Source organism: Sapajus apella, unplaced genomic scaffold (genome assembly GCF_009761245.1).
Source record: "Sapajus apella isolate SASKATOON/1434 unplaced genomic scaffold, GSC_monkey_1.0 scaffold34, whole genome shotgun sequence".
Classification (NCBI taxonomy): domain Eukaryota; kingdom Metazoa; phylum Chordata; class Mammalia; order Primates; family Cebidae; genus Sapajus; species Sapajus apella.
This window is the reverse complement of record NW_022436974.1, coordinates 5,998,445-6,023,376: the sequence shown is the minus strand read 5'-3', so window position 1 is coordinate 6,023,376 and position 24,932 is coordinate 5,998,445. Positions and strand designations below refer to the sequence as shown.

General features: G+C 43.6%; 1 protein-coding gene and 2 pseudogenes across 2 annotated transcripts in view; 2 read left to right on the top strand and 1 right to left on the bottom strand.

Moving 5' to 3' along the window:
- Positions 1-24,932, bottom strand: part of MAML2 (mastermind like transcriptional coactivator 2) — a 370,219-nt gene that overhangs the window by 135,362 nt on the left and 209,925 nt on the right. The gene's annotated exons all lie outside the window — the stretch shown is intronic.
- On the top strand, positions 9,719-11,010 carry LOC116563304 (annotated as a pseudogene).
- On the top strand, positions 12,393-15,124 carry LOC116563303 (annotated as a pseudogene). Its single transcript, XR_004274326.1, has one exon. The product of XR_004274326.1 is annotated as a leucine-rich repeat-containing protein 37A3 pseudogene (transcript).

The window sequence follows — 24,932 nt, the reverse complement described above, 5'->3', positions numbered from 1 at the left end:
ATTTCATCATTTGATCTTAATCTCCTCAACTTCTGTTCCTTCTCACTCCCTCTTCCCACCTCACTCAGAACCTCAATTTCAAATGAATTCATGCAAATCAACCCCACCTATGTCTGCTTTTGCAAGTCCCACTCTCCAGGCTCTGGCTTCTGCAGCTTGTGATCTCATATACTCACACCCTCCCTAGACTCTTACTGATTTCCACTGTTGGCTGTGCTGATGGGAAAGCCCAAAATATTTTTGGAAATAAAGAAGTAGCATCTAAAGTTTCACCAGAGAGGCTTTCACCGAAAGGGAATTGTGAATACTGGGAAGTGTTGCCAGCCTCCCTCCTTTCTGAACTCCTTGAGAGCTGGTTAAATGGCAGATTTGAGGCCCCCACATAGGTGTCTTTGTCAGTAAAGGTTCAGGCCTTATCTGTTGAGGTACCATGGTAAGGATTCAGTATACCTGGAATGTTGAACAGAGCCAAGAACTCTGACAGCAATAGGCAAAGAAATAAACAGGAGTAGGGCGGGTGGAGAGGGAAGAGGTGAGCTGGCTGGGATCAAAAACACTGTTGTCAGGATCTCTACTGAGGCAGAGACAGCAGTATGGAGCTTGGTTAGCAACTGACTTGTCAGAGATAAGTTTCTACTGAAGTGCTTCAGGAGAGGACATGAAAGTTCATGGGCTGGCATAGGTCATAGATGGAAACCACAAACAAAGATACGAGGTAGTGGGATTTCAAGGGTAGATATTAAATGTTTGGTGCTGTGAGGTAGATTATTGGTCTTTTTTTGTGTGTGTAGTTTTTTTTTTTTCCTGTAAGAGACAGGGCATTTCTTTGTGCCCAGGCTGGAGTGCAGTGGCTTGATCATAGCTTGCTCTGACGTCAAACTCCTGGGCTCAAGAGATTCTCCTGTCTTAGCCTATAAAGTAGCTGGGACTACAGGTGAGTACCATCATGCTTGGCTAATTTTTTTTTTTTTTTTTGGTAGAGATGGGGTTCTTGCTAGAATTGCCCAGGCTGGTCTTGAACTCTCGGTCTCAAGCAATCCTCATGCCTCAGCGAAAGCACTGGGATTACAGGCAAGAACCACCACACCTGGCGGATTTTTTTTTTTTTTTAAACCTCATTCATACTCCAAGTAATCCTGGCTCAGAAATTAAATTAATTCAACTGACCAATATGTGTCTCACCTGTTACCTCCTGCAGGGTCTGATCAGTACAAGCATTTGACAAATATTGAGTACCTATGTGTGGGTTCTGTTATCTCACACATGTGAGATTTTGTTGGGAACAAGCGGACAACAGTCTCTGTGTTCAAGGAGTCACTGGAGTTCAGTGGGAAAGACTGACAATCAATGAATAAACATAAAATGTCAGGAAGTGATGAATGCTCCAGAGAAACATAAAGCAGAGCAAGGGAAGAGAGGGTGTTCTGTTTTACAGGATGGTCGGTGACAGTGGGTAGATACCTGAGTCAAAAGAAGGCAGCTACAAACATTCTAGGTCCCAGAATCTCAACTTGGGGCACTGAGAGCTAGAATGGACCAAGTGAGTCTGATCCCATCTTAGTGTCTATTCAGGCAATGTTTTTATAGGTTCCTGAAGAATTTGGCTTTGATGAACCTGAAAAGCTCTCTCAGCACAACTATGAAAATTAGACTGGGTCTGAGAGGGTCTCCCCAAGGCTGGCAGACTTTTTTTTCCCCACCCTGCCAAGTCTGAGGCCAGGAAGCTAGGTATCCGCTGGGATTCTAATGTAGCAACACAGACAGCAGAGGGGCACTCAGCTCCTATAAATAACATATGTTGTCTTAGCTAAAGGCAGGGCAGTGCTTCTTGGTTTCCCTTTATACTGCTATAAGCATGAATAATGCACTTCTGCTTGCAATTCTACATGCTTTTTATTCCCCATCAGACTCTAACTGTACACTAACATTTGCATATGTTCCTTCTCACTGGGTGGGTTCTTACATGGACTCAAGGTACTCTATGATTCATTCTCTGGGGATGATAGACAAGAGATGACAAAGACAGCACTCAGATATTCCAACTCAGCCTGCAGAAGGGCCATATTGTAACACTGAAGATTTGGACTCTCTTGGCCCCCTGTACTGCAGTGAGACCCAAACACAGTTGGCCTGTAGCACAATGTACCTTTTCTGTGTTCTACTCTGATCTGACAACATGGCAAGTAGGAGGTCCTGGCTTGTGTGTGTAATTTAGAGACAGGTTTTGTACTCAACTGCTAAGCTTTCTGGTGTTCAGTCACTGGGACATATGGAGCTGAACTCTCAGAATCTCTGCAGGATTGGGAGGAAGAAGGTGGAAAAACAAATCAGGTTTCCAAAGTCCCTCTACTAAACAAGTGATTCCTTTAGCTTGAATGCACTCCCCTCAGTGAAATATGGTGCTGATTCATATGTCTGGCAAAGGGAATGAGGATTCCAATTTTTAGTTTATCAAGAGAATTACCCAATAATGGATATACTGAATATCTACTAAGTGCAAGGTACTATAGTAGCCTATAAAAGAAACACATAGAAATAAAATAATACATAGCACATGAGAAAACAAAAGCTAGGAGAGTTTTCTAAAGAACAAAGGCAAATATATCAGCAAGAAGTTAATGAGTACTAATAATAAATGGTGAATTGAATTGACAGCCATTAATTCAGGTATCTGAATGAACTGAATTATCTCCAGAAAGTTAAATTCCAATCTTTTTCTTTGTGAGATTAAACAGAGACAATTTAAGATAGATAAAATTTAGACAAGGAGAGATGTGAGGGGAGGGCTTCCCAAGGGAAGTGAATCTACAGCAAGTGTGGGGAGAAAGGAAATTAAAAAAAATGAAAGTCAATAAGGTACAGGCACAACACTAGCCTTGCAAATTTCCGTAACTGGATTACCTTCACAAAGCGACATGGCCCGGACTCCTTGATATATCTAGTATCTGTCATGCTGCAAAGCTCTTTTTTATTTTTATTTTTGAGACAGGGTCTTACTCTGTCACCTAGGCTGGAGTGCAGTGGCATGATTATAACTCACTACAGCCTCAACCTCCTGGGTTCAAAAGATCCTCCCACCTCAGTCTCTTGAATAGCTGAGACTATAGGCATGTGTCACCATACCTGGCTAATCTTTTTGTACATTTTATGGATACGTGGTTTTGCCACATTGCCCAAGCTGATCTCAAACTCCTGAGCTCAAGTGATCTGCCTGCCTTGGCCTCCCGAGTGCTGGGATTACAGACATGAGCCACTGTGCCCAGCACAAAGGTGTGCTGAGAAAAGGACTGCAGAGAGAATGAAATATGCAAATAAGCAACATTAACATCTACCCCTTCACTTCTCTGACAATATATAATCTTCCGCTTAGATTAGACTGAAGATTCTTAGAACAAAAATGGTCTATAATCTGCTGAAGGTTCACCACACTCCGATACTTAAAAATTGTTCTTAACCAACAATGAAGAAACTCTGCCATCAAGGGACAATCAGAGTTATAATAAGAAACCTGGAAAAGGCCTAGAAAACAATTTGGTCTAGGGCTCTGCCTTTTACTAGTTGACTCCAAGTCATCCCAGAAATACTTCTGTTCTCTTCTTTATATACATATACATATACATATATACACATCAAAGACTTCCAAAACTACCCTCATTTTGTAAGAAATAATTGTGATGAATACGAATCTGTCATTCTGTTGAATTCAACCAACATCGTGAAAGTAAAACCTATAATTGTAAGACACTGGGCTTGTGTCACGGCAGACACAAAGTTGACTAATATTTGGTTCCTGTGTTCAAGAAGTACATTATCTGGTAGAGGAAGCAAACATGTATACAAATATCTATAAATCAAGGCAGTGAGTGATAGGGGATCTAGGAGAGCATGCTAAACTACAAGCTACTTGAGGAAAACATCTGTCTTTTTCATCTGCAGATTCCCAAAGCTTAGCAATGCCCAGTGATATGGTTTGGCTCTGTGTCCTCAACCAAATCTCATCTCAAATTGTAATCCACATGTGTCAATGGAGGGGCCTGGTGGGAGATGACTGGATCATGGGGACAGTTTCTCCATGCTTTTTCCTGATAGTTAGTGAGTTCTCAGGTTTAAAAGTGGCACTCCCCACTTTGCTGTCTTTCTCCTGCTGCCAGGTAAGACGTGTCTTACTTCCAATCATGCCTTCTGCCATGACTGTAAGTTTCCTGAGGCCTCCTCAGCCATGTGGAACTGTCAGTCAATTAAACCTGTTTCCTTTATAAATTACTCAGTGTCACGTATGTGTTTATAGCAGTGTGAAAATTGACTAATACACTCATCATGTAGTAATTTCTCAATAAATGTTTGTTGAACTAAGAAAGACATGCAAAGGGCTAAAAGAAAATAATATGGAGAGACAGGTTCACAATAATGAAGGTACAAACAATCTTCTCGTTCTGATTTAGGTCTTGAAGGGAGGAAAAGAACAGAAAAAGTCAAGAAGTGATGCAAGAAAATCTCTTGCCTCTTCTTGCTTGGTCTGTAGTAAACATGAGTATGTCTAATGAACAGCCTTGTCATAATATTTCTATATAATCAGAGACAACAAATACTTCTTTTTTTCCCTCTAGGCTAAACACAACCTCCCCCTTTAACCTTTCTTCTTAGTACCTTTTTCCTATTGTTTCATTCCATGCTTCTGCTTACACTCTGAACCCTCCCATAGTCTCTCCATCCTAAAAGAATGATAACTCCTCTACCTCTATTGACTCTTAGAATGTGTAAAAGCATTTTTATGTCCATTACTGTATTTGATTCTCATAATAACCCTGTGAGGTGGGTCAGGAAAGTCACACTGTCCCTATTATAAGCAGAAATAAAGGCACTATTATGGTAGACAGAATAATGACTCCTCTAAAGACATTCATGCCTTAATCCCTGGGACCTGTGAATATGTGACCTTACATGACAAAGAGACTGTATTCTATAATTTAGTTAAGAATCTTGAAATTAAATGTTTACCCCAGATTATCCAGATGAATGCCAAGTAATCACAAGGGTCCTTACAAGGAAGGAGGCAGGAGAGTTGATGAGATTTGAAGATGCTCAGTGGCTTTGAAGATTGAAAGGAGCCATGAACCAAGGCATGCAGGCAGCCTTTCAAAGCTGGAACAGACCAGGGAACAGGCTGTCTCCTAGAGCCTCCAAAAAGAAGGCAGCCCTGCCGACACTGACTTTAGCCCAGTGAGGTCCATTTCCAATTCCAGCCCCTAGAAGCGTAATGTGATGTATTTATGTTATTTTAAGCAATTCAATTTGTGGTAATTTGTTATAGCAACAACAGGAAACTAATACAGTCACAGTTTAAGCACTCACTGAAATTCTCACATAACTCACAGTTATCAGAGTTGGGTCTAAAACTCTTGTAAGCCTGGCTCTATTCACCACTTAGCTCTTTCTCTTAGAGCCACCATATATTTCCTTTAATTAACTACTTCTTCCCCACACATCCTCTGCCTTGTTTTTTTCAAATCACTTGTCATGATTTGTAATAATTTTATTTATTGAAATATTAGTTGTAGCTCTCCTCTTACCAGAATGCAAGTTCGATGAGAGGGCATGGGCCCTACATTTGCTCACCATTGAGTCCCTAATGCCTACAGTAGTAAGCTGACAAATATACATTTGTGAGAAGATTCAGATCCTTAAGGTATGAGGATGCAAGAGCTGAGTAGAGCCAGAGAGGTTGCGATGGCGGCCCAAGGTCCACTGCAGATCTGAAGGGTCAGGAGTCATCTGTATGCTTCTTTGGGAAGTTGAGAGGGAAACTGTGTGATTGGTTTCTGTCCCTGATGACCCTAACAGAGGTCCTCTCCACATGCTCAGGTATGAAGCCAGAAGCCCAGATCCTGACAGATCACACCATGGTGACACTTTACTCCTCCAACCTCCTCCTTAGTAAGCCTATCTCCCAGGCCCTTAAGCACTTTGTTTCCACTCTGCATCTAATTGCTTTGGGATAATTATATCATTAACTCTTTGTAATGAATAATAAAAAATAAATCACATCTGTAGAGGGCTGTGGAGCAAGATGTTGGGGTAAGCAGTTGTCAGCTATTTTCCTTTCCTTTGTCCTCATTTCCCTCCTCTCTCTAACCTTCTAAATTAGAATATCAGCCAAGTGGGGACCAAGATTTGTATTTTTAAAAGAGTCCCTGGATGCTGATGATGATCAGTGAAGTTTGGAAACCACTGACCTAGAGGATGAGCATCCTCAGAGGCTAAAGGAGAAACTGAAGAATGAAGTTAAATTGCAAAGATCTACATGTTTACTTAGTTCTTGCCTCCGCATTGCTCAAGGGATAGTATCTTGCTCTTCTTAGTAATTCTAGGGCAAGTGCTGTGATTGTGAACCTACAAGATGGGAAAATGGTACAACAGTCCCCTGGGAGGTAGCCAGATTCATAACTAATGAAAAAGTACTAATCTGAAGGCAGCCAGAGTCAGGAGGGCGTGCAGGATAGTTTGGATGCTGTTTCAGGTCACAGGCTCATTTCCGTAAGGAGAAACAGAGACAGAAACCTTCCTAGATCCCCTACTCTGCACCAGCCTTGAAGAGAATCCAAATCCTCTTTGGCCCTGGAAGACCCTGGCTTCTCAGTCTCTCGCATCCCAGTGGTCTCGGATCTTGGTCAGAAATAAGCAGACTTTCAGTAATATTTATTATAGTCTGTTTCCACTGATATAGAGATGCTCAATACTTGTTCAATTATAACTTGAACTGCCTGCTATGGGGGAAGCCATTAACACAAGGAGACATGATTCCCCAGTAACAGGAAGGAAAGAATTGGATTTGTCCAGTGGATATTATTAGCAGATAGCAAAAAGCATTTAACAGACAGGTACTTTGGTGCAGTGTCAACAAATTCTCAATAAACATGCTTCAAAGAAGCACCATATTATTATTATTTTTGCCTTGCTTCAAATTTCAATTTCAGCTTCTTGAAGTGTTCTTTATTAATCATAATGAACCCATCCAGCATTAATATAAAACTGTTGTGATTAATGGGCTAGTGCCCTGGCATCCTGCAGGTCACCACAGCGAGGCATTCCTTTTGGCAATATAAAGAAAAAAAGAAAGACTACTAGACAGAAATGGGAAACCAACACCCTTAACTTTGTGTCCATTCCATATTCCCGTCTGCTATGATTTTAACTGGCCTGTGAACTGACCTGCATGTGTTAACTACTGCCCTGGGGCAACAGCACAGAAAACCTCACAATTCTCCAGACATGTAGATACAGCTATGCCTCGGCCTCCTGACTTGCAGAATATCTCTCTGAATTTCTAAAACATGATCTCTACTAAAGGGGTGGAAAATCTGTGGGTTTTGTCCCCCCCTAGGTTGATTCTCCAAACTCTCTCCCCTGGAGTTGCAGAAAGTCCTTCACCCTACTTAAGTGCCGTACTGTATATGGGTTCTGTGGAGCAGTCACAAAGAGAGGGAAAGAAAATCAGACAAAGAAGAGCTGCATAAGAAATGGATGTAGACGCCTGTAATCCCAGCACTTTGGGAGGCTGAGGCGGGCAGATCACGAGGTCAGGAGATTGAGACCAGCCTGGCAAAAATGGTGAAACCCTGTCTCTACTAAAAATACAAAAATTAGCTGGGCATGGTGGTGCACGCCTGTAGTCCCAGCTACTTGGGTGGCGGAGGCAGGAGAACTGCTTGAACCCGGATGGTGGAGGTTGCAGTGAGCCAAGATCGTGTCACTGCACTCCAGCCTGGCGCCTGACGAGAGAGCAAGACTCTGTCTCAAAAAAAAAAAAAAAAGAAAAAGAAATGGATATAGGACAAGAAGGGAGTTGCATAAGAAATGGACGTAAGACAAATGCAAATCTTTTAGGCTGGGGTGTGTGTGTGTGTGTGTGTGTGTGTGTGTGAGGTTTTTTTCTCCCCCATAGAAAATATAAGCGATTCAGCTGTAAGAAATTCTATTTCTAAGACTGCAGTAAACTATCACACCTGTAGGCTTTTATTTTTCACAGAGGACTCTGTAAAATCCAAGGCAGCAAATCAGAATTCGGTGTGGTTTAGAGGGAATGCAACCACAGATTCCAGCCAAGAGGGAAAAGCTCAATTATACCATTCTTTACATGCCCAGTCTTGTACTCTGAAAGCCCCATGTAAGTGAAATGTGACCCATGATCATGGCCAGGGAAGAGGAAACACAAGCTGCAAGCCCCTGCATTATGCATAGTGAATATACTTCACGGTGTTGGTGCTGGAACAGCAGGTCTAATACCTGCTTGCCTGACAGCATGATGAGCAAGTATTTCTGAGTGATGTCATTACCTTTCAGGAACTGTGTTTGACTCAGGAACCGGCTGAATCCATCTATTCAAAACCATTCAATGCTGAGGGTCCAGCCTTCTACTCTTGGATACTTTTGTGCACAGGACAATCAAGGAAGAAGGTCTAAGATGATGAGATGACCATGTTTGTTTCTCTCACAATCTCTTACTGCCCCCACTGCTGGAAGCATTCTTTCAATCCCCATTCTTCCACACCACGGACTGCAATCATAGCCAGCTCCTAAGCAGCCCTATAAGGGAAGGAACCACTAGATCTCCAAAAACGTCATCATAATTTACCTGAGCAAGGTGTGCTTAAGAGACATTCACAGTCTTTTTTTTCCTGGTAATCACACATCTGCCTGCTTCTGCACTTGACTGAGCTCCTCCAGGTCAGGGAGCTTATCTGGCTGTTCACGGGGTCCTCCACGCCCCATCCAGAGACTCCCACCTAGTAAGAGCTCAGTAATGCTTGTTGAATAAAGAGACGGTCAATTTACCATTTGCCGCTGATGTGTTTAATGGCGCACATGTGTTTAGCTTTGTGGTTACATGCGGTGTCCCCAACTAGGCTACGGTGCTTCTGTCCTGTAGAGAGAAGTCTGAATTCAGGTATGATGACATTTTTAGAGCCTGCTTTATAGTAAGGTTGTATCAGTTATTCAGTTTCCTCTGGAGTTACCACATGGTGGGGTGGAAAGCAAGGGAAGTAGCAGCCACTGCAGCCTTTGTAAATCAGAGGCTTCTCTAAGCTGAGGAACAGTGTGCACAGATGGGGAAGGGAGGAACAACATGGATGTCACAGACAGAGATTAAAAGTAACCCAGCTGGGCGTGGTGGTTTATGCCTATAATCCCAGCACTTTGGAAGACTGAGGCTGGCGGATCATCTGAGGTAGGAGTTTGAGACCAGCCTGACCAACATGGTGAAACCTCATCTCTAATACAAAAAATTAGCTGGGCGTGTTTGCATGAGCCTGTAATCCCAGCGACTGGGGAGGCTGAAGTAGGAGAATCGCTTGAACCTGGGAGGCAGAGGTAGCAGTGAGCTAAGACTGTGCCATCGCGCTTCAGCCTGGGTGAAAATCGAAACTCCATCTCAAAAAGAAAAAAAGTAACCCCAGGAGGTGTTATGATTTAGAAATGACTGTCACAGTGAAGGGGAGGAAGGCAGCAAATCACGCTGCCGTGTGTGTACCTATGCAACAATCTTGCATGTTCTTCACATGTACCCCAAAACCTAAAATGCAATTAGAAAAAAAAAAAGCTGCCCCTGACTCCGAGGCCTTCTGGGGCTGGTATCCTGCTTTCTGGGAGTCTCTCTAAAGTCCTCTTGTTCTTTTTCTCAATATGGAAGCAGGCTAACGAGGAAAGGTGAGGCATGCCTGGAAATAGAACGCAGGTCTAAGCCAAGAGGGGTGGGCGGAGTAATCAAGCCGGTCTCCTTCGGCGCTTTCACCACCGCCCTTTTAAGGGCTCCTTGGGAGCCGAGGGACACCCACACCACCCGACCCCACCCCACCAGGCTGCTGGAGTCCTGGGACCACCCGGGTCTGTGGCCCAAATCCTTCCTAGCTAAGGGGAGGGGAGGGGGGCTTGGGCAGGATTGTGACATAAGATCGCCATGGTGACAGGGAGCAGATCTAGACCCGAGCCTAATAAAGGTAGCGTAAATAAAGGTGTCATAAAGGACGGGGCGGGGCGCATGCTTGTCAGGGACACAAGCCTCTAGGGGCTGCCAGAAGGGCTCCCGCTCAATGCGCGGCGCCAGCGCTTGTCATGTGCCAGCTGCGTCTGTGCGCCCCATGGCCCCTACTCACGTGGCAACTATTGTGGCTACTAGTCCAGGAGGCTCAGCCTCTGGAGTAGGTCAAGGACCCGCTCCAGCTGACCTCTAACCCCCTGGAGCCGACTGAGCCCTGGTCTTCACACTCCAGTCTCCCATGGAAATCTCCCCATGTGCTTACTTCCCTGGCAGGCCCCAGAGGCTTTGGTTACCTGGGGTCCTCTGCTTCCTCCTACAGGTCAGCCCTGCCCCAGGAATCGACTGAGAATTTGGTTCCATTCCTGGACACAGATTCAGCTGGAGAGCTGTCCCTAGGGCCAGAGCCCTTCCGTCTGCACACCCAGATCTGAATGACAAGCTGACTCGGCAAGAAAGGCTCCCACAGGTGGGTCCAATGCTGGACTGGGATCAGAACCAGACCCTAGTTCAGCCTCCTCGCCTCAAAAGTAAGGTTCAGACTACAGATCCAGATCAGGCTGCAGGGCATCAGGCAGATGAAATACTTGTTCCACCTCTAGACAGTAAGGATTCAAAAGCAGCCGACTTTATAGTTTCTCCCAAGAACCTGAAGAAAGATCTAGCTCAGCATTGGAGGCTTGCTAAGATTGTGGGAATTCCACATTGATTCCACTTTCTCAATTCCATCTAGAGACCAAAACTCAAAATCCAGAGACCCTTGAAGAGATCCAGTCCTCTTCCCTATAGCAAGAAGCCCTAGCGCAGTTTCCACAGCTCCCTGAGGAGGTAGAACCTTCTTCAACCCAGCAGAAGGCTCCAGCTCTGCCTTCACTGTCCCTTGAGGGGGTCCACTCTTCTTCAACAGAGCAGGAGGCCCCTGTGCAACAGTTACCTGCCTCTGAAGAGATCATAGCTCACCCACTGATACAGCACGAGGTAGATATTCCCTTTAAAAGTTGGTGTGAAGCTCAGCACTCACACTTGCCCAATGTCACAGGCAAGCCTGTGGATGTGGAGCTTACAGGAACTCTAGAGCCAGGTAAGGAACTTACATCAAGCCAGGAACAGGTCACAGCTCAGCCTCCAGAGCACCCCGAGGAGGTGAACTCCTCAACTCAATTAGAGGCCCCAGCTCAGACACCAGAGCACCCTGAGGACAGGAAACCTTCTGCATCCCAGCAAGAGACCTCAGCTGAGCCTGCGGGTCCTCCCGTGGAGGCTGAACGTTCCCCCAGTGAGCAGGAGCAGCCAGCTCAGCCTTTTGAGTCTTCTGGGAAGCTTGAACCTTCTCAGACCTAGAAGGAGACCCCAGCTCAGCCTCCCAAAGAGATGGAACGTTCTGCAATCCAAAAGGGGACCCCAACTGAGCCTCCAGATCCTCCTATGGAGCCTGAACCTTCCCCCAGTGAGCAGGAGCAGCCAGCTCAGCCTTCTGAGTTTCCTGTGGGGCCTGAACCTTCTCTGACCCAGCAGGAGGCCCCAGCTCCGCCTCCAGGGTCCTTTATGGAAAGTCTAGCTCAAGCTCCAACAAATAATGAGCTGCCAGTTCAACCTCCAGATGAGGATCAAGCTCATTATAACTTGCCTAACGTTACAATTAAACCTACAGATATGGAGATTACCATAACTTAAGAGCCTACTAAGGAGACAGAATCTTCCCAAGCCCAGCAGGAGGCCCCAACTCAGCATCTAGAGGAGGTGAAACCTTCTGCAACTGAACAGGAGGCCCCAACTGAATCTCCAGGTCCTCCTATGGAGCCTGAACGTTCCCCCAGTGAGCAGGAGCAGCCAGCTCAGTCTTCTGAATCTTCTGAGGAGCTTGGACCTTCTTACACCCAGGAGGAGACCCCAGCGCAGCCTCCCAAAGAAATAGAACCTTCTGCAATCCAAGAGGAGACCCCAACAGAGCCTCCAGGTCCTCCTATGGAGCCTGAACTTTCCCCCAGTGAGCAGGAGCAGCCAGCTCAGCCTCTGAGTCTTCTAGGAAGGTTGAATCTTCTCCAGCCCAACAGGAGCCCCCAGCCCAGCCTCCAGAACATCGTGAAGTAATACCACAAGGTCACCATCAAGCTCAGCATTCTGATTTGCCCAGTATCACTGTTATGCCTCCAGAGGTGCAGTTCACCATGGCAACAGAGCCTACTGCAGAGATGGGAACTTCTGCAATCCACCAGGAGGCTATAGCTCAGCTGTCAGGACCGATTAGGGATGTATAACCTTCCCCTACCCAGCACGGGGACCCACCTCTGCCTCTAGAGTCATTGGAAGGGTTGGACCTTTACCAATTCAACAGGAGATTTCAGTTCAGTCTCCAGAACCAATTAAGGATGAGAACCCCTCTCCAACCCAGCAGGAGGCTGCAGTTGAGCATCCACAGACCCCTGAGAAGGTTGAGTCTCCTCTAAACCAGCACGAGGCCCCAACTCTGACTCCACAGCTCCTTACGGAAGTTGTAGCTCAACCTCCAGAGCATCATGAGGTACCAGTTTCTCCTCTAAGTCATGACCAAGTTCAGCCTCCAACATTGCACAATGTCACTGTTAAACCTGTGGATCACATCATCACCATGACTCCATATTTCACTCATCAGGTTGAAACTTTAACCCAACAGGGGGCCCCAGCTCAGTTCTTAATGTTCCCTGAGCAGTTTCAACATTTGCAAGAGATTATAATTCAGCAGCTAAATACCCCTGAATATGATGAACTTCCTCCAGTCCATCAAGAGCCCAGAATTCAGCCTCCAATTCAGCTCTCCTCAGACTTTGAAAGTCCATTGAGTGATGAGGTGCTATTTTCACCTCTAGATCTGTCTCCAGTATTCAGAAGTAATTCACCTTTGCCTAATACCACAGTTAAAAATGTGGATCTGGAGCTTACCATACCTACAGCAGTCACTATGGAGGTTGAACCTTCTCCAGTCCAGCAGGACAACCATCCTATTCCCATTGAGTAGGCAGACTTTTTTCTAGTCCAGCCTGATCTCCGTTCCCCACCTCTGCATTCTCCTGAAAAGACTGAATCTCCAGTCCAGCAAGAGGCCACAATTCAGACTCCAGATTCTCCTAAGGAGGTAGAACCTCCAGTCCAGCAAGACTTCCCAGCTGAACCACCATTGCCCCTTAAGGAGGTTGAACCATCTGTAACCCAGAAGGAAGCCTCAGGTCATCCTCCAAAGTTCACGGAAGAGATCAGCCCTCCACTGCAGCAGGAGATACCAGCTCAGCCATCAGAGCCACCTGGGAACGTCGAACTACGTCCTGTCCTACAGCAGGCCCCAACTCAGCTTTTAGAGCCACCTAAAGAGGTAGGATCCTCTCCAGTCCAGCAAGCAGTCCCTGCTCAGTCTGCAGAGCCCCCTATGGTGATAGAACCCTCTCTGACTCAGCAGATCTCCCCATCTTTGCCTCTAGAGTTCCCTGAAGAGGTGGAACCATCTCTAACACAGCAGGACATTCCAGCTCAGATTCCAGAGCCCCCTATGGAGGCAGAACCTTCTCCACCCCAGCAGGAGGCCATAGTTCAGGCTCCAGAGCCCCCTAAGGGGGCAGAACCTTCAAGCCAGCAGATGGTCCCAGCTCAGGTTCCAGAGCCACCTAAGGAGGTTGCAGCTCAACCTCCAGCTCATTGTGAGTTGACAATTCCAACACCAGGTCAGGATCAAGGTCAGCATTCAACATCGCCTAGTGTCATAGTTCAACCTTTGAACCTGGGGCTTCCCATCACTCCAGAACCCATGACAGAGGTTGAACTTTCTCCAACCATGCAGGAGACCCCAACTCAGCCTCCTAAGAAAGTTGGACCCCAACCTCCAGTATATCAAGAGGTAACAGTTCCAACACCAGGTCAGGATCAAGTTCAGCACCCAGTGTCACCCAGCATTGCAGTTCTACCTCTGGACCTGGGACTTATCAAACCTCCAGAACCCACTACGGAGGTTGAACATTCTACACCCCTGAAGAAGACTGTAGAGACTCCAAAGCACGCTAAGGTGACACTTCCACATCCAGACGAGGTTCAGACTCAGCATTCAAACCTGACTCAAGCCACAGTTCAACCTTTGGATCTGGGGCTTACCATCACTCCTGAATCCACTACAGAGGTTGAACCTTCCACAGCCCTGATGGCTACAGCTCCTCCTCCAAAACACCCTGAGGTGACACCTCCACCTTCAGAGAAGAGTCAGACTCAGCATTCAAACCTGACTCAAGTCACAGTTCAGCCACTGGATCTGGAGGTTACCATAACTACAGAACCTACTACAGAGGTTAAACCGCCTCCAGCCACAGAGGAGACCTCCACTCAGCCTCCAGATCTGGGTCTTGCTATAATTCCAGAACCCAATACAGAGACTGGACATTCTGCAGCCCTGGAGAAGACTACAGCTCCTCGTCCAGACCAGGTTCAGACTCAGCATCAAAACCTGACTGAAGTCACAGGTCCACCTACTGATCTAGAACCTACTCATGATTCATTGGTGCAGTCTGAAAGTTACACCCAAGATAAGACTTTAACTGCACCAGAGGAGCAGGCCTCCACAAGCACCAGCATATGTGAGCTCTGTACCTGGAGAGGTGAGACGCTGTCGTGTATTGATCTCAGCCCAAAGCGGAGGCTCCGCCACATGCCTGTGCCAAAGCCCAACACCTACAACGGCACCTTCACCATCTTGTAAGAATCACCTTTCCTCCATTGTCCTCTGTGTCCTGCCTGACATGGCAGCCTTTCCCTTGAGGCCTTCCTGGGCCTTCTTTATCTCCCCAAGCCATACTGACAGCTGACTTTCTGCTTTCACCTTTGCTTGTCCACTCTTCCTTCTCCTCATCCTTTACTGTTAGGCCCCTTTTCCAATCCTTTGCTTCTGATTGCTCAGCAACATACATATTAAGTGTACAAATAAATTATTGAATAAAAGAAGTGATACAGAAAAAAAAAAAAAAAAGGCTGTCACAATTCTGTGGGCCACTGATCCTTCACTATCTCCTCAAGGTTCTGTGTCTACCAATGTTCCAAAAGACATTCGTCTTCCCTCCCTCTCTTCCATACACAGCGTTCCTCTGTGTTGGAAGTGGGAGACAGGCATGAATAAGACGTGTCTCTGCCTTCAGGCACTCACAGTGAGGTGGGAAGGAGTGGCGTGTCAGCCAGTAATTCTGTCACAGGATGCTCTCTGGTTTGATTCCAGTGTGCTACAGTACGACAACCAACTATGAAGGAGAATAGAGAGTCTGATCCTGGCTTTACTACTACTTTTTAACAAGTCAACCACAGTTTCCTCATCTGTAAAATGTAAATCATAATACTTACTTTACCTAACAAAGAGGGTTGAGTTGTTTCAAATATTTATTGAGATAATCCATAAAAATGCACACTCAAAGGATAAAGTTCTATAGATGCCAGGCCTCCTCCTCCTCATCATCATCATCACACCACCATCAGCATTATGATTTTGTCTATTTAAACATGCGTGTATGTGTGTGTGTGTGGGAGAGACTGCACATGCACCTAGTAAAAGGGCGGGAAAGAAGGAGGGAAGGAGACCACAGATCAGGAAAATACTTCAAAGGGTCCATGTGAAGCCAGGAATCAAATGCTAAACCTGCCACGATTTACAAAAAGAAGCTACTTATATATTATGCTCAGATGCAGCTTTCTCAAGATATTCTCAATCCCGGCTCCTTCAGCTTCTGTTTCCTCCTGTGTCATCCACTGGTAAGAATGCGTGATGGCTACATTATTTGACACCTGTCTCCTAAATTGGGCCTCTTGTTACATATCACATGAGCCCCATTTTATTATTTTATTATTTTATTATTACCTCTTGATAAAGCATTATCTGCTTGTGGCCATTAAGCTACCACTTCGGAAGAAAAGACATTTCTGGCTTTTCCTAAGGAAGTTAATGAGTTGCCCTTGAATGACCTGAGAAGTTCATTATTTCTACAGATTATTAGGGGTAAAGGCAGAGAAGCAACTGAACTGAGAGGGGAAGAGACAGACACTGGACAGAGACTGTTTGTGGTTATTCAAGCAGGAGCACTTTACCTTGTACAAGGTGACCTTTAGGCTGTGGGATCCCTTAGTCACACTGTGCAGGGATGGCACAAAAATATTCTGTCCATCTCCTAGTCTCAGCACCCTGGGACTTGTTAGGGGAAAGTGCAAGAGAGGCATGGAGTGACATCTGTAACACAAATGGGTGGCTGCTGCTGGAGAAGGCTCTGAACCCCACTACACTAACATCAGTTTTACAAAAGAGGATGGTGTCTTGCTCTTCTCAGTAATTCTAGGGCAAGTGCTGTGATTGTGAACCTACAAGATTGGAAAATGGTACAACAGTCCCCTGGGAGGTAGCCAGACTGACATGTGTGTACCCAGTCTCTCTGGGGTCTGGGCAAGTGGACAGGGAAGAGGCAGGTTCTGCAGTGTGTGTGCTGGGTTGGCACACATATCACAAAATCCTAAATGTGTCAGTACTATCTGCCTGTTCTCCGTTCTCTGTGCCATGAACAGTTCGTGTTATTTATGACCCCAGCAGCCCTTGACATGTTACTAATGGTGAAGCGAAAGGCAATGAGTAAAGGTCCTCCAGCAAGAGAAGCGTAAAATGAGCCTCTTAATCATCTCCTCTTCCCTTTGCTTGTCATAATCCAGGAAGGCTTTTTTGTACAGCATTAGACCCAGCAATTATATGAATCTGGCCATGAGGCTGATGAAGAAAGTTAGGGATCAAAGCGTTCTTTAGGGGACACATACCTGCTGAGAAGCAAAAGGCATAGATTCTGGTTGTAACTGTGCCATTGGGCAAGATAAGAGTAGGAAAGAGGCCCACAGTGGTCCCTGGCCTACAGAAACCCCTAATTCACATGCAGAGCAGGAACTTAGACCTCAGGTCGAGCCTTTCCTGGGACACCAGGAAAAAACTTTCCTTCCCATACGGTCATAATATTTTGTGACATGCTGACTTATAAGCCCTAACTATGCAGGTAGCATATGTGATGTGCAAGGCGTTATTCTGGGAGTTCTGAGGGATACAGGGCATTGTCACTGGTCTCCTGGAAATCATAGTTAATAAATATACTATAGAAACAGAAACAAGATTTTCTGAAAGAAAATGACAGCAGTAAAAAGAATAGCAGAGAGGCCAGGCACAGCGCTCCCATCTGTAATCCCAGCACTTTGGGAAGCCGAGGTAGGTGGATCACCTGAGGTCAGGAGTTCCAGACCAACATGATCAGTATGGTGAGACCCCATCTCTACTAGAAATACAAAAATTATCAGAGTGTGGTAGCATGCACCTGTAGTCCCAGCTACTCAGGAGGCAGAGACAGGAAAATCACTTGAACCCAGCAGGTAGAAGTTGCAGTGAGCCAAGATCGTACCACTGCACTCCAGCCTGGGTGACAGAGTGAAACTCCCTCTCAAAAAACAAAACAAAACAAAACAAAAATAGTAGAGAAAGCAAGTACTATATCAGGATTCTGATGGGTGAGATGTTATTTTAGACTGAAAATTAAAGAAGTCTTCAGGGAGCACATTGCTCTTGAATTGGATCTTGGAGACTGGGAAGCACTTTGAAAGTGGAGAGGAAGACAACTATTGCAAACTGGCTGAAACTGACTTATATTATACATAATATAAATCCAATTATGTATTCATTGATTCATTCAACAAATATCATTGAGCAGTTCTCATTTGCTGGGCACTGTGCGAGGCCCTGAGGATACAGTGGTGAACACCACCACAAAAACATGAACTAAGCATGATGACAGTGCATGTGGGTCCAGGCAAGTGGGGGGCAGACGGTGGATACGAGAAAAAGGCTTGAGCAGTAGGACCAGTGCAGTGACCTCCGGTGCAGTTCCTATAGGCTGCCAGAGAACACAGTCTCCTCATCACTTGTTGATTTGGTGTTGGTGTTTCCATCTGCAAATTAGGGAAACCACACCTGCTATTTCTTGAAACCATTGGTAAAGTTTGGCTTGAAAGGTGCAGAATGTTGATGGGCAAAATTGCCTGAGTGGTTACATGTGGTTTCTCTGTATCTGTTTCAACTGGATGGGTGATTTACTGAACAGCGCCCAAGGAAATCATGCTAACAGGTTGGCCAATATGTTAAGATCATAGCTCTCCCTGCATAGTGCCATTTCAATTATTGCTCGGTTAAATGAAAGTCTTTTCTCTGGATTGAATGGTCCACTATTGTTAGATTACTTATTAAAAAAGACTGATAGGCTGAGGCTGTTTTCACTTAGGATTTGTATAACACGTTCATAACTGAAATGGAGGGTTGCCATAGTTACCTGTGTGCGCTGTTAAACAGAGCACAATCTCCACTAAAATCTCTCCATCGAGGTCAACTAGACATTTTCCATCAGCACCAAATAATATGCTGGCTAATGGAAGTTAATGAAATTATTAAAAGAGAAGAAATTGAAAATAAAGTTAATATGAATATATTTTATGTTTAAATATGTTTTAGTGACCAGCCATTTCTGTGGGGTTCTAACCAGCTGGAAACTTTGGAGTAAAGCTAGACATCTGGAGAGAGGTTTAGAGTAAAAACACATTTGGATTTTGGCACAGATTACTGCCTTCGAATCCAGCCCATCATTAACAGCTTCTGTACAGTATTGTTCTTCCTCCAGGGGCAATAAAAATGAAGCAAACCTTTGTTCAATCTAAACTTCCTTTCTTGGTCAGCTGTTCCTGCTGACTTCCCATCCGAGTGGCCCTACTGTTTCCATTGGAAACGTCAGAATGGAGAAAACCACAGACTGCTTGCTTTAGAAACAGCATGTTCAAATCCAGTAATGCCAAAAAATGTAGACATTGTTTATGAAATAATCACTAGCTTAGCGCTTCTCAAACCTTAGTGTGTATAGATGTCATCTGGAGATCTTGTTATCCTATAGATTCTGATTCAGCAGGTAAAGGGTGGGGACTGTGCGTCTTTTTCTAAAAAGCTCACAAGTGATATCAATACTCCTAATCCTGCTGGGCACAGTGGCTCACAGCTGTAATCCCAGAATTTTGGGAGGTTGAGGCATGTGGATCACCTGAAGTAGTCAGGTGTTCGAGATCAGCCTGATGAATATGGTGAAACCCCATTTCTACTAAAACTACAAAAATTAGCCAGATATGGTGGCTTACACCTGTAGTCTCAGCTACTCAAGAGGCTGAGATAGGAGAACTGCTTGGACCTGGAAGGTGAAGGTTGCAGTGAGTCGAGATCACACCACTGCACTCCATCCTGGGCAACAGAGTGAGCTCAGTGTTGAAAAACAAAAACACTCCTAGTCCACACACCAAAACTTGAGAATTTGCTTATTGGAATCATCATATACATATCAACCTGAAAGTGCTGCCACACCATCTTCTTGCGTGACACACATGTGAGCTGTCCCGCTGACACTAGGATTTACACCACTTCCTATTTATCAGGTTCACGTGGCATGGTGCTCACAGGGCTCTCCAATATCTTTTGTGGGATTGTGCTTTCAATTTATGATTATCACTCTTAATAAACATGTAAATAGCTCAAATGTAGAGTTAGTGACATGTTTCATCACAGGGCAAATCGGCCTTTAACTGATCTTTACTCTTTAGCAATGAATGAAGCACAAATCAAATGTAAATCTGTCAACTCAAGGCAAACCATAATTCCCCTGGCAGGTGGCATTGACAAAAAAGTACGGAGTATGTGTGAAGTCCAAAATTGTTATTTACATAAATCATAGAGTTTCAGTAAAGCTCAGGCTGAAATTTTACAGTATAGTCTATTTTTGAGGACAATCCATTCATTGTTAGGAATTTTGTGTGTATCTGGGGGTTGGGGGTAATCTATACATGAGCCAAATTAGCCAACTACATGGTACAAATCTACTAGACAGTATTTAACTCAATATTTACCAATAATCATACAGAAAAAAGGTGCTTATGGAAGCCGCTATGTTCAGCTTTGCATTATTCTCTACCAGTCTGTAAAATGGACACCCCCTCCAACATACATACTGAATTGGTCAGATTCTCACTTTTTTTTTTTTTAATCAAAAGGATGTTCCAAAAATAAGAAGAGGTCTCTTTATTCTAGACCAGTAGTTCACCTGGAGGACTTTTAAAAGCCCAGATTGCTGGGCTTTACCCCTAGAGTTTCAGATGTCAGGTGGGCCTAAGAATTTGGCTTTCTAACAAGTTTCCAGGTGATGCTGATGCTGCTGGTCCAGGAACCACACTTTGCGAGCCACAGTTCTAGATCATTACTTTACACCCTTGGTTGCATGCTAGAATCGTCTGGGAGCACTTTTGAAAATACCAACACCTGTGCTGAAATCCAGACAAACTAAATCCAAATGGGGCAGAGGTGGGTAGTGGAATACAACTGTGGGTAATGTTTTGTTTTGATTTAAATTTTGATTTTAGATTCAGGTGGTACATATGCAGATTTGCTTCAAGGATATATTGCATTATGCTGAGGTTTGGGCTTCTCTTTTTCCTTTTTTTTTTTTTTGAGATCGAGTCTCGCTCTGTCTCCCAGGCTGTAGTGCAGTGGCATGATCTTGGCTCACTGCAACCTCCACCATTCGGGTTCAAGTGATTCTCTGCCTCAGCCTCCCAAGTAGCTGGGACTACAGATGCGCACCACCACACCTGACTAATTTTTGTATCTTTAGTAGAGACGGGGTTTTACCACGTTGGCCAGGCTGGTCTCGAACTCCTGACCTCATGATCCACCATCTCGGCCTCCCAATGTGCTGGGATTACAGGCGTGAGCCACTGTGCCTGGTCCTGGGCTTCTCTTGATCCCAACATCTATATAGTGAACATAGTACCCAACAGGAAGTTTGTCAGCCCTTACTGCTGCTCCCTCCGTCCCTCCTTTTGGAGTCCCTGGTGTATTTTGTTCCCATCTATTTGTCCATGTGTACCCATGGTTTAGCTTCCACTTATAAGTGAGAACATGTAATATTTGGTTTTCTGCTTCCCAACTATCAGTATTTTTTAAAGCTCCCCATTTGGATCTAACCTTCAAAAGGCTAAGAACTACTAGGTATAATGGAAAGTTACCATCTTGCAGCTGAGTACAAAAACATTACCTCAAGCTCATATTAGCCCAGATATATTATAATGGTTCTGAGAGTGTAACTGAACAAAATAATGGGCAGATAAAATGTTCCACAGCTATGGAGATATAAGCCTGAGAATATTTCAGCTGTATCACCTAATTTGAAGATTATCTTCCTGGCATTTGCTGTGTGTGTGGGTGTTTGGCACTTGGACTCCAAAAAGGCTGTCAGTTCTCCCAGGCAGGGCTTCTTGTGCAGAAGATAAACCAGAGGATCCACCTGCTTCTCTAAGGCCATTCCTCTGAAGGGGACTTCCAAAAGGGTGTCATTTTTCTAGTGAAATCATAACATGGTTCAGAAACTCAAGAAGGATATGTGATACTTCTTTCTGCTTCCTCAGTCAACAGCTTTCTCTACCTCCTGTCTCATCACAATCTTCCAGTTGGCAAGAAGTTAGAGAGGGATAAGTAAGAAGATTCCAAAATGCTCTAAGCTTGCCAAGCCATAATATGTACCATGGCTTGCTGTTTTAATCTTGAAGAAAGGATCCAATCTAGGGACATGAAAGATGAAGTAAAATCTATAAGTTGGATTTTAGTTGCTTTTAAGAATTATTTGCTATAGTTAGAACATCTGCCATTCTTACACTCAAGGCTTGAGATTTCTTTACAAGGGAAAAAAAATTAAGATTTTAAAGTTCTAAATAGAAATGTTCTCCATTTCCTACAAATGATCCTTCAGTCTTCGCCTTAATTACTCGGAGGGGAATATTCTACTTGACCCAACTGTTTCTTTTTTTTTTTAAGTAATTAAAATCTTATTTTCTTTTGTTTAAAAATGGAACTAAAGTACACTTCCTATTAACTTCTACCCCTTATCCTACATCAATTGTCTAGGACCATCCAAAAAAAGCCTAATTCTTTTTTGATGTTAGAAATATTTATTAAATGCCTACCATACGAGGCATGGAATGAGGCACAAAGATGAAAGAATCCCTTTAATTAGGGGTAGGAAGACAAAAGCATAAATTTCATAACAGAGCTATACAAAATCTATAGCAAGCGTAATCAGAACCAGCAGAAAGACTGAGAACTACCTCAAAATAAACAGTATTTAAGATGTATGTTGGGGAATGGGTAAAATATCAGCAGGATAGAAATAAAAAGATATCCCAAACATTCCTGGGAAAGAGAACAGCATACATAAAGGCAAAGAATGATAAAAGGCTTAATCCACCTATAAGACATAACAATTATAAACATATATGCACCTAAAAACAGCTTCAAAACATATGAAAAATTCACAGAATTGAAGAGATAAATAATAAAAATAGTTTGAGACTTCAAAATCCTACTTTCAGTAATGCACAAAACAGCTAGACATAAGAAAAACAAGGGAATAGAAGGCTTCAACAACACTATAAGCCAAGTAAAGCTAACTGAAATACATAGACCATATACCCAACAACTTGTTATACACTCGAGAAAATAATACATGCTTTTCTGAAGTGTACATGAAACATTCTCCAGGATAAACTACACTTATGATTGCATTTATATGAAATACCAAGAATAGGCAAGTTGATAGATTCAGAAAGTATATTAGTAGTTATAAGAATCCATGGAAAGAGGAATGCGAGGAGTGACTATTAATGGACATGGAGTTTCTTTATAGGGTGATAGAAGTGTTCTAGAATTAGATAGTCGTGATGGTTGCATAATTTTAAAAATTGGCTGGGCATGGTGGCTCACACCTGCATTCTAGCACTTTGGGAGGCTGAGGCAAGTAGATCGCTTGAGGTCTGGCATTTGAGACCAGCCTGGCCAACATGGTAAAACCCCGTCTCTACTAAAACTACAAAAATTAAGCCAGGCATGGTGACAATCACCTGCAGTCCCAGCTACTTGGGAGGCTGAGGCAGGAGAATCACTTGAACCTGGGAGGTCGAGGTTGCAGTGAGCTGAGATTGTGCCACTGCACTCCAGCCTGGGCAACAAAGTGAGACTCTGTCTCAAAAAATAAAAATAAAAATAAAAATATACTAAAAAGCCAATGAATTGTACATTTTAAGGTAAAAATTTCCTGATGGGCAAGAATCACATCTGTCTTGCACTGAAATGGAAAACATAGCTCATGGTGTGTGCACATACATATTTTGTTCTCACCCACCTCATATACAGAAAATGATCCCCAAAAGCTTACCCTAAGAGCAGGAAATTAGGAAAAACAATATGCAAAATAAGGTCAGGCATTTGTTGCAATAACTTACTCTAATTCATTTGTTCAATGAACAGTTATTAAGGACCTATTGTGTGCCAGGCCTGCAAGGTGGTAAAGATTCAGCAGTGAACAAGACAGACAATACAGGCAGAGCGTATGCCCTAGTAAGTCTAATTACCTCAGAATTAACCACATTTCAATTTTAGACATCAAGTACAAGCTGGCGAAGATAGTTATTTTGGCATTTATAAAGTTACAGAATAATTATTTGATTTATACACTTGGAAGAAACAATATTTGAATGATAACAGAAGATTAGCATGATAGCAACAAGAAAGTAGAACTCAAACACAGGAATCTGTTAATGTGTGTTTGCCTTGTTCACAGACAGATATGAGGCATTCTGCAAACATAAACCTAGAGTGGAGGTGGATATGGCGTGTTCTTAGCTTTCTGACAACAGCCATGACAATGTTTCTACCAAATATGTAGCTACCAAATATGTAGCTCTGCTTTCATACCTAACAAATAACTTACCTGGTAATTTGTCCTCTCTACCTGTAGGAAAGAATTAATTCATCAGTGTATTTGGGTGTTCTGGTCTGCTGCATGTTACAGTTCTCATTGTAGAGGTCCAAGTTGTATTTGGGCTTACACATTAGTCTTTTCTAAGTTTGATAGTATAAGCTATTTCTGAAACTTTGGTAACATTTACATTAAATTCTGTAACATGTTGGCCATGCCTAATATACTGCTACTTTCTGATGCTTATGGATAAAATATTAGAGTAAAAATTAAAATATGTCTACTTAAGTGTTACATCTCATTCAATAACACATAGTGAGTGCCTGCTACATTGCAAGCTATTCTGCAAGGGAGATATGTGGATACAGGATGTGTAAGAGAAAACATCATCCTCAAGTGGGCTTTCCCGGATAAAGATATTTCTTGATAACTTTTATCCAAGTTACTTAAATTTCAAAAAGAATGAAAAAAATCACAAGGGAGCCATTAAAAGAAAACATTCTATTAATATAAAATAAATATATTCCTGTGTCAGTGTTCTGCAATCTATATTCTGACTTCAATTTTTGTTGAACGCCATTTGGGAAAACTTAGTTATGTAAGCAAGGTAAAATATTTGCTACATTTTCTTATTTTTAAATTTGTAATTTTATTATTGATTTTAACATTTCACAAGCACCCAGATCTGCTATTTTTCAGCCATTTACATGTCTTCATGCATAGGAGTGGGAGCCCATATATAGTCATTAAACACCTTGATTCTTTTCCCTATGAAAGATCTGTGTGAATATTCAGCCTTCTCTAGGTCAACTTGTCAGAAAACCAGTTTAAGAAAATAAAAATATTAGAATATGGAATATTTAATAAAATATATTTTATGGTTTTAAGAAACATATTTGTACTTCAAATGAGGAATATGAGAATATAATAGAAACCTTTAAAGGCCACATAAATTACCAGATAAGAATGGTTAATAGGCCAGGCATGGTGGCTCAAACCTGTAATCCTAGCACTTTGGGAAGCTGAGGCAGGCAGATTGCTTGAGCCCA